The sequence below is a fragment of the Globicephala melas genome, chromosome 15, assembly GCF_963455315.2.
Source record: "Globicephala melas chromosome 15, mGloMel1.2, whole genome shotgun sequence".
Classification (NCBI taxonomy): Eukaryota; Metazoa; Chordata; class Mammalia; order Artiodactyla; family Delphinidae; genus Globicephala; species Globicephala melas.
The window spans coordinates 30,807,976-30,821,511 of NC_083328.1; positions in this window are offsets into that span (position 1 = coordinate 30,807,976).

A 13,536-nucleotide genomic window follows, 5' to 3' on the forward strand; every position below is an offset into this window, starting at 1 on the left:
AACTGAGCTTTTCCAGTCTCTTTGGTATGTTAATCCTGTCACCTTGCAGAACTTTATGAGGCCTGCGGTATAAATCGAGCAATTTTTCCTTAAAACCTAAGCCACACAGGTAATCCCTTTTATTGCCCAAGACACACTCAAAGAAATAAAATGATCAGTAAATATGGGAGGAAATAAAGTTTGTCAGAGAAAGGCAAATTAAAGAGATGGAAAATTTCATCTACAAAAATGGCCTCGTTTTTATTATAATAACCATTATTTGTGGAGGTTTCAAGGTAGTGGACAATTTCATAAATTGCTGTTGGGAGTATCAATGTTCAAAGCCTTTCTGGAAAGAAACTGAGTACTCCTATTTAAAAAAATCTTAAAAATGAGCTTACCCTTTGAACTAGCAGTTAAACCTCTATGAATTTATCCTAAAACAATGAATAATGCATAAGTTTAGTGATAAAGTGATTTACTGTCACTTTGTTTCTTGTAGCAAAAAACTGGAAACAGCTTAAATGTACAACAGGGACTCGGAAGGGACATCTGTTACATGATACTGAATGCCTCCAATAAAGCATAGGTGTTGAATATTGAATGGTATGGAATTGAATAAAACATAGTATTGGATGTTGAATGGTTGACTCAAAATATTAAGTGAGTAAAAGATATTCACCTAAAAAGTTTATTTGGTGTTGTTCTATTTTTGGTAAATTTATATAAATAGATACAGATAAATCAGTGCTATCCAATAGAACTTTCTGTGATGGTGGAAATGTTCTTATCTGTGCTGTTCAATATGGTAGCCACCAGCCATAGGTAGGTACGGAACACTTGACATGTCACTAGTCGAATGAGAAACTGAATTTTAAAATATTATCTAATTTTATTATTTATTAATTTAGGCTGTGCCGCACGACTTGTGGGATCTTAGTTTCCCCAACCAGGGATCAAACCTGGGCCCTCGGCAGTGAAAGCATGCATCCTAACCACTGGACCGCCCGGGAATTCCCTAATTTTAGTTTTAAGTTAAATAGTCACACATGGCTAGTGGCTATCACACTGGACAGCACCAATATAGATGATAGATGATAGACAGATAGGCTGAAAAAATAAATGCCCAGAAGTTGTTCCCTCTTTATGTTGAAATTGTGGATGATTATAATTTTACTTTATCTGCATGTCACTAATTTCTAATTATTCTATAATGAATATATATTGCTTCTGTGCTAAGAAAAAAATATTTAAAATGAAAAACAAAAGGCAAAAGTCTAAGTCAAATGCAACCCACCATCTGTTTATATGACCTGCAAGCTAGGCTATAAAATAGGTTTTACATTTTTAATAGTAGAAAAAAGTCAAAAGAAGAAGAATATTTTGTATCTCAAGAAAATTGTGTAAAATTCAAATTTCGTTGTGCCTAAAGTTTTACTGGAACACAGCCATTCCCACCCACTTCTGCATGTCTGTGGCTGTCTTTGTGCTACCACAGCAGAGCTGAGGACTACTGGCGACAGAGACCACACAGCCTGCGAAGCCAAACATATTCACCATCTGGCGTTTTTAGAAAAGTTTGCCAGGCCCTGGTCTAAGGCAGTCAGGGGAGACAAAGTGTGTGGAGTCATCTTCATCTGTTCATTCATTCATGCGTCTGTGTATGGAGCATCCGCTGTGGGTTAGGCCCTGGTGCTGGGCATCCAAGGAGGTGCCGCGTTGTTTCTGGTTCAGGGAGGGTGTGAGAGGGATATTTAGAGCGAGGGGCTTTGCAAGCTGGTTCTCAAATAGCTTCATTGTAACACTTATGAAGAAAACTGTCAGCAGGTAGAGAAAGCCCTGCTCGCGTTAGCATTTTTTTTGCTTGCATTTTCCTCAGCTCTGAGGCTTTCCTGTGGGGCTGCAGGTGTCTTCCAGGGGATGCTGAGAATGTCTTCCAGAGGCTGGCTGAGGCCCAGGATGGGAACTCCTGCCAGAAAAGCAGCTCTGCCTGTGAGGGTTCCCACTGCACCTCCTGAGAGGAGAAATGAGGACAATGGAGCCTGAGGCTCTTGGGGCTCTGAGCAGGAAAGACCCTCAGCAATCAGCAACTCACTGTACAGAAAACGAAACTGAGGCTCAGAGATGAGGATGAACTTGCCCAGAGACAGATTAAAATGTGTGCCTTATTTCTGAGGTCTGTGCTTTCCATGCTCCCTGCTCACAAACTAATAAAGGGTGTCATAGAGGGCATTTGGGTATAAGGGAAAGGGGACCAGTTTGGGACTTGATATTGATTTCCAGTTTCACCTTCCAGTGGCCATGTGACACTGGACAAGTCATTTATCCCTCCTCAGCCTCTGTGTTTTCATCTGTAAACTGGGTAATTAAACTATCTACCACAAGATCCACATGTAAAAGAATGAAGTTGGACCTTTACTTCACACCATATAAAAAATTAACTCATAATGGATCAAAGACCTAAATACGTCTTAAAACTATAAAACTCTTAGAAGCAAACACAGGATGATGTTCCCAGGGTGGGAGCAGGTACGTCAGCCATGATGGCCAGAGGTCACCTGGAAGGCTGGGACATAAGTGGACGCCTGAATGCAAACCTGGATGGGATTTCCTTGCACTGATTCCCATACATTTTGTTCCTTGTGCTGGGCTCCTGGAAGACCCAGGGCTGCCTGCAACTTTCCTTACCTGAAGGACAGGTAAAACGGGGACAGTGTGGGGAGGTGTGCCACAACCAACAGAAGCAGTTGCCACATCTGCTATGTCACAGACATGCTTTATTCTGCTGCCTTTGTGATGTCTGGGCCCTTCAGAGCTGCCAGCCCGAAAGAGACACGACAGTGCAGTTACCCTGGTAGCTCCGGCCACGCTGAAACATCAGGGGGACTGTGTCATTCCCTAGTGCCCCCCACCGCCCCATGCCCTGCAGAGCTTCCCTGAGGCAGGAAATGCACAAGGCAGCCCCTGAGAACAATCATCGTGCTCAAATGTCAACAGTGCCGAAGCTGAGAAACCTAGTACTAGGTGATGTTTATGTCGTTCCCAGAATATGGAAGGAACGTATTGTGTACGAGGTCCCTTCCTCCTGTGGCTGGAGACGTCTTCCTATTCATCCCAATTCTTCTTGGCAGATACATACAAGGGCATGTCTGGGGGTCAGATGGAGGGGTGTGGCTGCCCCCTAACCTCCACTGCTGGAGAAAATAGCTAAGCATTTAGGTCTTTCCTGAGGTCTTTGAGGACAGTACCTGGCACGCAGTAGGCACTCTATTAATACCTGGCCCTGACAACTCCCTAATGAGAAGGAGAAAACCCAAAGTGAGAACCAACTTCCCGCAGGACCAGCAATTCCAAAGTCATTTCTCCCCCTCATCCTCCCCTCGGTACTGACTCGGGTCCTTGGACTCTTTAATCAATAGAAATTGATAAGAGGTCAGACAAGAAGTTCAGGCCAGGCTTTGTTGGGACTGCAGCACAAGGGAGCAAAAAAACCCCAAGGAACATGTGCCCTTGCTCATTCCCTGAGGAGGGCGCTGGTTTCATTTTTTTTTGTGAAATTCTTAGGTATGTATGTATGTATTTATTTATTTGGCTGCGTTGGGTCTGCATTGCAGTGAGCAGGCTTCTCACTGCGGTGGGTTTCTCTTGTTGCGGAGCACAGGCTCTAGGCGCGCAGGCTTCAGTAGTTGTGGCACCTGGACTTAGTTGCTCTGCGGCATGTGGGATCTTCCCGGACCAGGGCTCGAACCCGTGTCCCCTGCACTGGAAGGCGGACTCCCAACCCCTGTGCCACCCGGGAAGCCCTGGGAGCTGGTTTTGTAAATGAGGTGAGGGTAGGGGTGGATCGGTGGGTTGGGCCAGAGGGGTGTGGCCTTAGGTGTTCCGCTCACCTTCTTAGTGGTGCTGTGCAGGGATCATGGGTAGTATGCTGCTTTTGCACCCAGCACCTCAGAAATGACAGTTGGTTTGTGGCCTTTTTGTACCTTATTGTTCCTAATTGCCCCAACCGCGCATGCATGCAGTTATTTTTAGTTGCTCCTGCAAGTGCAAGCACTCTGGTTAAGGGTCCCAGGTCCCAGGTCCCAGCCAATCTCAACAGAGATCTGGGTTCATATCCTGGCTCTGACAGTTAAGAGGAGTATGACTTTACGTAGACAACTTAAGTTCTCCCAGCCTCAGTTCCACATCTGTGAAATGGGGCTGATGATGATGATGCCTGCATGACTGGGGTCCCCTGAGTGTTCAGTGGGAGAAATGTCTGCAGAGCACATAGTGGAATGGTTGGCACACAGTAAGCACTCCACGATATTAGCCATTATTATGAACATCATCAAATCATCACAGTCCGTGTGGGTTCCTCCTGGAACCAGCATTTGATAGCTTTATCTGGGAAGTGATCCCAGGAGACCCCAGTACAGGGTGGGGTGGTGAGATAGAGAAGGAAAGGTGGATGATAAAAAGGTTTCTACGGGCGAGCAGAGCGGCATTCCCCTGGGGAACGCAGGAGCCGGCCTGGCTTACTGAGCACAGAGCAGGGCTCAGTATGTGTCTAATTGAACTGAAACAAAGTAGAGGAAACAGTATCATTTTTACTTTTTATTCTTCCTGATTTGAACATGGCCATAAAGATCCAGGCTTCCCTGGTGGCGCAGTGGTTAAGAGTCTGCCTGCCAATGCAGGTTTGATCCCTGGTCCAAGAAGATCCCACATGCCATGTAGCGACCAAGCCCGTTCACCACAACTACTGAGCCTGTGCTCTAGAGCCCGCGAGCCACAACTACTAGCCCGCATGCCACAACTACGGAAGGCTGCACGCCTAGAGCCCGTGCTCCACAACAAGAGAAGCCACCGCAATGAGAAGCCCATGCGCCGCAACGAAGAGTAGCACCACCTGCCCCCGCACTGCTCACCGCAACTAGAGAAAGCCCACGTGCAGCAACGCAGCCAAAAATAAATAAATTAAAAAAAAAAAAATCCAGGGTTTGTGGGAAGCGGACACTTGGTTGACTGATGTTTCAAATACATTTCCCACAGAAAAGGTCTTCATGAAAACGAATCTTGGGGGTCCCTGGGAGTTTGCAGACATGAAGTACACGCAAGTACTCATTCTCCTGCTGAATTCACAGGCAGTGGAGGGAAGAGCCTTGCCTGGAAGGTACCAGATGACATGCCAGCTCCCGGGCCTCTCCTTACCTGCATTCACCAGGGTTCCAGTCCCAGACCGGTTGTTACTTCCCAGCTGTGTGACCTTGAGCTTGTCACTGGCTCTCTCTGAGCCTCAGCTTTCTAAGTGGGGATGATGATTTCTCCTCGCTGGGTGTTGAGAGGATTAAATGTGGTAGCTTGTGCATACAACTTGGGAAATCAGTGTTCGCATCACGTGAGGTCCCACCCTCTTTATGAGGACCACCGAACCAAAGCTACTTTCACTGAAATATCCTCCACTCTCCTCTGTAACCGCAGGCAGGTGACAGCCCTCCCCCCATGCCACGGTCCTATGTGTGACCGAGGGCCTGACGTCTGCCACGCTGGGTCCTGAGTGGGGTGCCCGTGACTCTAGGCTGCTTCAGTCCGTCCTCAAGTCTGTGATACAGCACAGCAAGCTGAGCTGGGCAAGCCTATTGAACAAATGTGACCTTTGGGATCTGGAGTCCTTAGAGGTTACAGTGGAAACCACTCACCCAGCACTGCCGCTCACAGGCCCCGGGATCCTTGGGGGCTCCTCCTCCTCTCTGACCCTCCTTTCCCTGCCCATAAAAAGGGGTGGTACTGCAAGATGTGTCTGCTCAGCGAGGAGGTTAGACGGTTGAGTTTCACCCTGATTTCCCAGGTCCCTCCCCTAGTTCGGCCACTGGGTTCACACCCTGGGTCCCAGGATCCCAGGATCCTCGCCATTAAGGACCTCAGAGTTACATGATTACATGTGATCCCATGAGACAGGTCCTGTGAAAGAGCATTATACATGTAGAGCGCCCTACAAGTGTCAGGAATGACTATTAACCTAGCCTGGGGGTGACCAGCTGGGACACCTGGCCATGGTCTGGAGCCGGTTTGGGTTGTCATGACCAGGGGAGGAGGGAGGTGCTGGCATCAATTGAGTGGAAGCCAGAGATGCTGCTAAACATCTAATAGTGCACAGGCCAGGCCCCAACGAAGAGTTATCTGGCCCAAAAAGTCAACAGTGCCACGGCTGAGAAACCCTGCTCTAGTATAACTCCTCTAGTTTGACAAGACCGACCTTGGGCAAGTTTTAACCGCTCTGAGTCGAAGTTTCTTCATCTGTAAAATGGGGGTAAGAATAATAGTACTTAGTCCTATAGGATTGTGGTGAGGTTTAAAAGAGAGAACCTATGTAAAGAGTCCTACTGTACAAACACAGCCAGAAAAATAGGACTGGGGGGACACCCCCTCCCCATCTCTCGAGTTTAGTTCTCACTCTTCCCCACATGGCTGCCTTCTCCCTGGAACATCCAGGTGTGGGTTGTCATGGAAACCTTTCAGGGATGGTGCATTCAAGAGCTCCTATGATTTATTTTTCTCCCCAAAATAACCCATCCTGTCAGTCAAATAACACTTAGGCGAAGTGGTTAGGCAAGTGAGATTGTTTTAGCATCGTTAACTGTTGAGCAAGGCGGCTGCTTGGGGGAGTTTCCATCCCCCACTGAGACAGGCAGTTAGTAGAAATGCAACAGTGAACAATTAATAATAGTGATGGCGATGATGCTGATGGCGGTGGTGATGCAAGTGATAATGATGATGACCACCAGCTCTTGCATCTCTCCTGAACCAGGTCATGTGCCGCGTGTTTTATATGCATTATCAAGTACAGCCTTTTACAGACACAAATGCCGAGGCTTGGAGAAGTGAGTTTTAGGGCTGGCTTGAGCCCAGTTCAGACACCTGGTGCCATGCTCTAACCACCAGGCTTTATGGCCTTTCAGGAGCCTTCAGTGGAAGAGGGTGTATGGGGAAAGCTCAGTTCCTTTTGTCCCTGGCCCCAGCATCCAAACCATTAGCTCCAGGCTCTCTTCTTGGTAAGCTGGAAGCTGGAAACTCCACAATTGCCCATGCAACCCATTTGTGAGCTTAACTCCTTGATCCAGACGTTGCTGCCCCCAAAGAAACGGTCCTGTATGGCTCCAGTGTGCACTGCTTCCTAAAGCCTAAGGCAGGTGTCTCATTCCTCGCATATCAAACCCTTGGATCTATCCCAGCAAAATAGCATAGCAAACTCTCTGATCCACAGGGCTCCTGCTTGCCTCCAGACAAACAGTCCCCACCCTGGGCAGGGGGTAATTGTAAGAATGCTGACTACAGAGCCAGGCAGACCCGGGCTTAGATCCCACCCTTGTTACTTCCGAGTCCTGGGACCTCGGACAGCCTACGTGTGCTCTTTGAGCCTCAGCTTACCCACCTCTAAAATGGGTTCAGCGTTGATGTACTGATAAAGGAGAGCAGTAGTAAGTACTTAATAAACGTGGGTTTGATCTGAATTAGGGTGTGGGGCTAACTAGGCCCTGGCGGCTCTCAGAACTAATGTGCCATCGGATAATGTAGCGCAGGTTGGGTAGAGAGTCCCTCGTGACTCCCGGGGTCCACTTGGGAGCGGAGTGGCCAAGGGGGCAGATGACTATGCCCTAGATTCCTCGCTGCAGTTCCCGCTGTCGATTCATGAGGCTGAGGCGCCACCTCGCGGCGAGAGTCCTCCGGGGAGCCGGCCTGGAGGTGAGGTGGGAGGAGAAAAGGACCTGCAGGCTCTAAGAAGTAGTTCCAGCCCCCGTCTTCACCTCCGGTTGGGGCAGAGCAAGGAGGACGAAGAGCTCTGGTTCCCTTGCGGTTCATTCATTCGTTCATTCCTCCGTTCCTTTCTCTGTACTGCCGGCTCCTCTGTCTTCAGGACCCGCCCCATCACCTCCCCCATCGTTAACGCTCTACTAGATGGCTTTACTTTTCTTCGTAGCGCTTATCAACCCCGTGGACGTTATAATTCTCAAAGCATTAAAAGGTAATTCTCTTCAAATTGATAGCGAGCACGCTGCAGAACCTTGTTTAATTCACTAAAGAGGGACTAAGCAGGATGAGCTGGTTCAAAAGAGGATACGAAAACCAGAGATTTTCAGAGTAAGTTGGGAAAATGGTGAGATGAAGTTGCCATTTTAGACATAAATTTGGTTAATGTCCTATAGAGCAAAGGCACTGAACCCCTTGTGAGAGAGCTTGGGACAGAGGCACTCAGTTAAGCCAAACCCAGATTCCTGACCATAGAAACTGTAGGAGGATAAATGTTTGTCTTTTAAGCCTCTAAGTGTTGGGGGTATTTTGTTATGCAGTGAATAGGTAACTAATACAACCTCTGTGCTCTCTGCAGAGGGCCTCGCTTATATTAGAGTTCTCCAGCCACTGGGCAGAGGCTCAGAGGTCTGAGTCACTCCCCCTGTGGTGGCTGGATTTACGCCCACCTTCAGTTTGCTGCCATGTCCGTGAGGGCTCTCCTTGAAAAAGTAATGGGCTAGAAATGTGGATAAAATCTATGGCGCGACTCCAGCCTTTAGCGCAGATGGCGGCCATGCTCTCCTGGGCTTGGATATGCCAAGTTCCCAAACAGGAAAACCGGACAACGTGGAGCTTTATTAAATGGCCCCGAGTCCTCTCCTTCTGTGTCACTGTCATCTGGGTCTCAGCTGGAGGAGGACGGAGCACAGGGACTTGCAGCCCCAGAGCCACCTGAGGCATGATTTGGCCTCCACACGGGTAACTGTTTCTCTAAGTCTTTCTAGAGCCTTTGGGTCAAAATTGATTTTATTTTCCGAGATTGGCTACTGAGCCACATTCCAAAAGCATGGTTTGACCCATTTGCATTCAAATGTGTCTCTTGGTGGAGGTAGCATTTGCGGGTGTGTGTGTGTGTGTGTGTGTGTGTGTGCACGCACGCGTGGGTGCACGTGTGTGAGTTTATATCTTTATCTGCAGTAAAAAAGAAAAACACAAAAATACCCCACGCTGGTTGTAAAAACAAAGTACAGTTGACCCTTGAACAATGTGGGAATTAATCCAAGTATAATTAATTTCTAGTCGGCACTCGGTATCCGCGGTCCTGCCGCATCCACGGATTCAACCAACCATGGACTGTGAGGTTCTGTAGTATTTACTATAGAAAAATATCCGAGAATAAGTGGACCCAGGCAGTTCATACCTGTGCTGTTCAAAGGTCAGGTGTAGGTGTGCACAGTACAAAAGGCAAAGTCTCTTATCAACTCCTTCCTCAATCCCACGCCCCAGGATTAACCCAAGCCCGTGGTGCAGTGTGTAACTTTCCACGTAGAAACACATACCTTAGAGTTGCCATTTATAAGCAGTGCCGTGGTGGGCAGATTACTTGGAGAGGTGGATGGCCTGTGGGTGTGTTCAGACTCTAGGTCCAGACTGCCTGGGTTCAATTTCTGACTCCATCGCTTACCACCTATGTGACCTTGGGAGGGTTACCTGGCCTGCCCCCATGCCTTAGTTTACCCAGCCATAAAGTGGGGTTGATACTACCTGACTCACGTGCATGCCGGGGGATTTACTGAGCTAACACCTCCAAAGTGTTCAGAACAGTTGGCTTTTACAACCTTGATACTCCAGGGCTCCCACAGCAGCATCGTACTCAGGCCTGGTTTTGAAGCAAGGCTTTCTCCTCCCCTGAGGTCATCATCTTTCTAGGTGGTTCCTCACTGCCCAGGTGCTTAGGGGAGGGTGTTGATGTGCTGTGATCCTTCTTCAAGTTCCCTCCTATGCTTAACTCTCCCAGTGGCTTGAGCCTTGGAAGTGATGGGGAAGCAGGTTTAATGAATTGAGTTCTAGTTAATTAAGGTTTTACTACATACGGCAGCTTAAGAATAAAGTTAGATTTTAATCATTACAACTCTGCTGCTTAAAATCACCTAGTGTTTCCCATGGGAAACCAATTCAAGACCCATTTTGACCAGGCATCTATCAATCAGTAGAGACTGGTGTTTCTACTCATTTATTTGTCCACTGCACTGCATTTAGCTTTATTTCCCACGGGTTTAATCACCAATGGTGGTACTGTTTCTTCCTCTGATTCTTATGCTCTTTCCAATCATCCCATCGATTTTTTTCCTATCAGCACAGAACTCACATTCACTGGATGCCAGATTGTTCTGACGAGAAGAGTGTCCATGTGGGGACAGAGGTCAGGGCTGCCCCCAAGCGTCCAGGGCATCTTCCATCACCCAAGCCCACAGGTTTTTTTTTTTTTTTGGTCTGTGGGGCTGACCCTGCCCCTTTGTGGTTTTATTTTTATTTATTTTTTAAATATTTATTTATTTATTTTGGCTGCGCTGGGTCTTAAGTTGCAGCATGAGGGATCTTTTAGTTGCGGCATGCGTGCGGGATCTAGTTCCCTGACCAGGGATTGAACTCGGGTCTCTGCATTGAAAGCATGGAGTCTTACCCACTGGACCACCAGGGAATTCCCTGTGGTTTTAACAGAGGGTTAAAATGCACAAAACCATCAGGTTGATTTCTCAGTCTGTTGGTAGAGAGACTGTAACATCACTGAATAGTTCATGGATTTCAGAACCACCAGCTAGCTGCCCCAGTGTTGTGGAGAAAAACCACTCAGCAGTGTTGGGTCACCAAGTCCTGGCTGACACCTGCTTTGGGGCACGGGGCTGCCACCCTGGGTGGGGAACGGCACAGTCTGGGAGGTGTCCTGGGTTCTAGCTGGGACCAAGGGTGAACCCCTGCCTTCTTCCACTGTCTGCAGTGTGACCACCTGCTCAGCACCTCAGCCCGTGCGCTGGCCGAGGTGGGTTCGACCTTGCAGTCACATTCCCGAGATCTAATACCACACTTGCATAGCTTTCTAGAAGACTGCAGGGCAGGGAGCATAGCACGCACAGTGTCGTCATCCCATCGGGAGGACCAGCGCCCAGGTACCCAGTACGGCTGCTGCAGCCCAGAGCCCAGAGGCCTACAGGTCACCTTGATGCAGAGACACAGCAAGCTGGGGCTTCTACCAGGATACTTTACACCAGAGTCACGGAGGGCCAGGGTCTGCCTGCCGACTTAGGGTCAGCCCCATGCACTAGTTTTCACCTCGGATGGGGCAGACACGACATCCCACTTCCAGCTCCACCCTGTATGAGATACCTGGACCCTGAGATCGCTTCCCCAGGCAGTGGTCTCCCCCACCAGTGGTGTTGAGGGTGACTTGCCTATTCCTCTGAGAGCCACTCAGGTCCTCCAAAGTGACCTTTGTGTGTAACACGGAGCCTGGAACTTAAGGCAGGCCTGTTCAGTATGACTTTTCAAATTTGCTCTCTGCCCAGCTATTGTGGCAGGATAGGTAACACACAGGATCTGGTTTTTTTTGTTTTGTTTTGTTTTCTTTTCTGGCTGCACACTGTGGCTTGTGAGATCTTAGTTCCCCGACCAGCAATTGAACCCGGGCCACAGTAGTGAAAGCACCGAGTCTTAACCACTGGACTGCCTGGGAATTCCCAGGATCCGTTTTATGTACACAGAGAGGTAGAGATGGCTCTCAGTGACTCCTCTAGCAGGCGATGATGACAGACAACCAGACCTTTAAATCACCCAGGCCACGGTGTACAAACTGAAGATGCTCCCAAACCAAACAACTCTACGTTAGGACAATACCTGCAATCTACTGAAAACTTCCCCGGCGCATCTTACTCAGATTATCTAGTATCATCTTCACAGTAACTCCATGAAGAGGGGGAGACTTACCATTTTACAGATGCGGAAGCTGAGGCTCAGAGAGACTAGGTCGTTTGTCCAAGGTCATCTGGCTGGTCTGTAGCAGATCCAGGATCAAACCCAGGTCTGCCCAACCCCAAAGTTTGTGCCCTTAACCAGGGATGATACATTACAGTCTTGCTCTTCACAATGTGGTCCCTGCACCAGCATCATCTGGGAGCCTGGTAAACTGCAGCATCGAGCCCCACCCGGGACTGAGTCAGCATCTGCGTCTGTCAAAACCCTGGGTAAGGGGCTTCCCTGGTGGCGCAGTGGTTAAGATCTGCCTGTCAATGCAGGGGACACGGGTTCGAGCCCTGGTCCGGGAAGATCCCACACGCCGCAGAACAACTAAGCCCGTGCGCCACAACTACTGAGCCTGCGCTCTAGAGTCTGCGAGCCACAGCTACTGAAGCCTGCGCGCCTAGAGTCCATGCTCTGCGACAACAGAAGCCACCGTGATGAGAAGCCCATGCACCTCAATGAAGAGTAGCCCCCCGCTCGCCGCAACTAGAGAAAGCCCGCACGCAGCAACGAAGACCCAATGCGGCCAAAAATAAATAAATTAATTTAAAAAAAAAAACAAACCCCTGGGTGATTCACGTGCATAGAATCTGAGAAGTGCTGGGCCCACAGCGTTACTATTTGTTGGTTTTACCAAATCTTTCCCGTGTAGGCTTGAACCACCAAGTCAAGTCCCCTCCCTGGGCCATATATCCTCTGAAAATGTTAGAATATGTAAAAAAAAAAAATTTGAGTCCAATGGCCTGGGTTAATTCTCTAGCAGAACACCTTGATGGTTTGATGATTCTGAAATAATACTGCCAAACAAGCGCTTACAGAAGCTCGAGCAAAGCCTTAAAACACGGCGATAAGGGTGCATTTCCACTCTGAGAAGTGAAAATCTGATGATGCCTTGAATTATAGTGAATCAAGATTAATTCCAGGCTCCACTTAGAGGAAGCTTTCAGGCCAAGTGGTTTGGACATTAAAGCACTTGCCCTAACGCGCCAGGTGAAAGGCGTGACAAACTCTATTGCTTGGTGTCAATTACATTTATAGGCCTGTCCCCAGGAGCACGAGGAAAATGTCACCGGTAATGCTGATACATCACCAGCTGGGGCTCTGTCTGGGGGGGGGTTCTATTTCGAAGACTTGTTATTAATAAATCCCATCGTGATCTGCACGATTATGGCGAGTCTATCAGGGATTATGCCTGATTATGGCGAGTCTATCAGGGATTTTTTTTTGTGTGTAGGAACCTTGGAAAGTGGGAGTAGCTCAAATGCTATGCCTCTCAAACCACTGTGTTCACAAATCACCCGGCGTCTTGTCAGAATGCAGATCTGACTCCGGTCTGGGCTCGTGTTGCTGCTACATGTTTAACAAGCTCCCAGGTGATGTCACTGGCGCCGGTGCTGCCGGTCCAGGCACCGCACTGTGGGGATGTGGGAAGAGCACAGGCCCGGGCTGGGAGCCCGACTCTGCCACTTGGCAGCTGTGTGATGGTGCGCAAATTGCTTAACCTCTCTGAACTTCAGATTTCTCACATTTATTTATTTATCTATCTATTTTGGCCACACCACGTGGCATGCAGGATATTAGTTCCCTGACCAGGGATCGAACCCATGCCCCCTGCAATGGAAGCATGGAGTCTTAACCGTTGCACCACTAGGGAAGTCCCAGATTTCTCACATTTAAAATGGGGATACTTCCTCCTCTCGGGATCTTTGTAAGATTTAGAGATGATGTGTGTAGACTTCCTTCCACTCCCAGAGGGAAGGGCTGGGACTC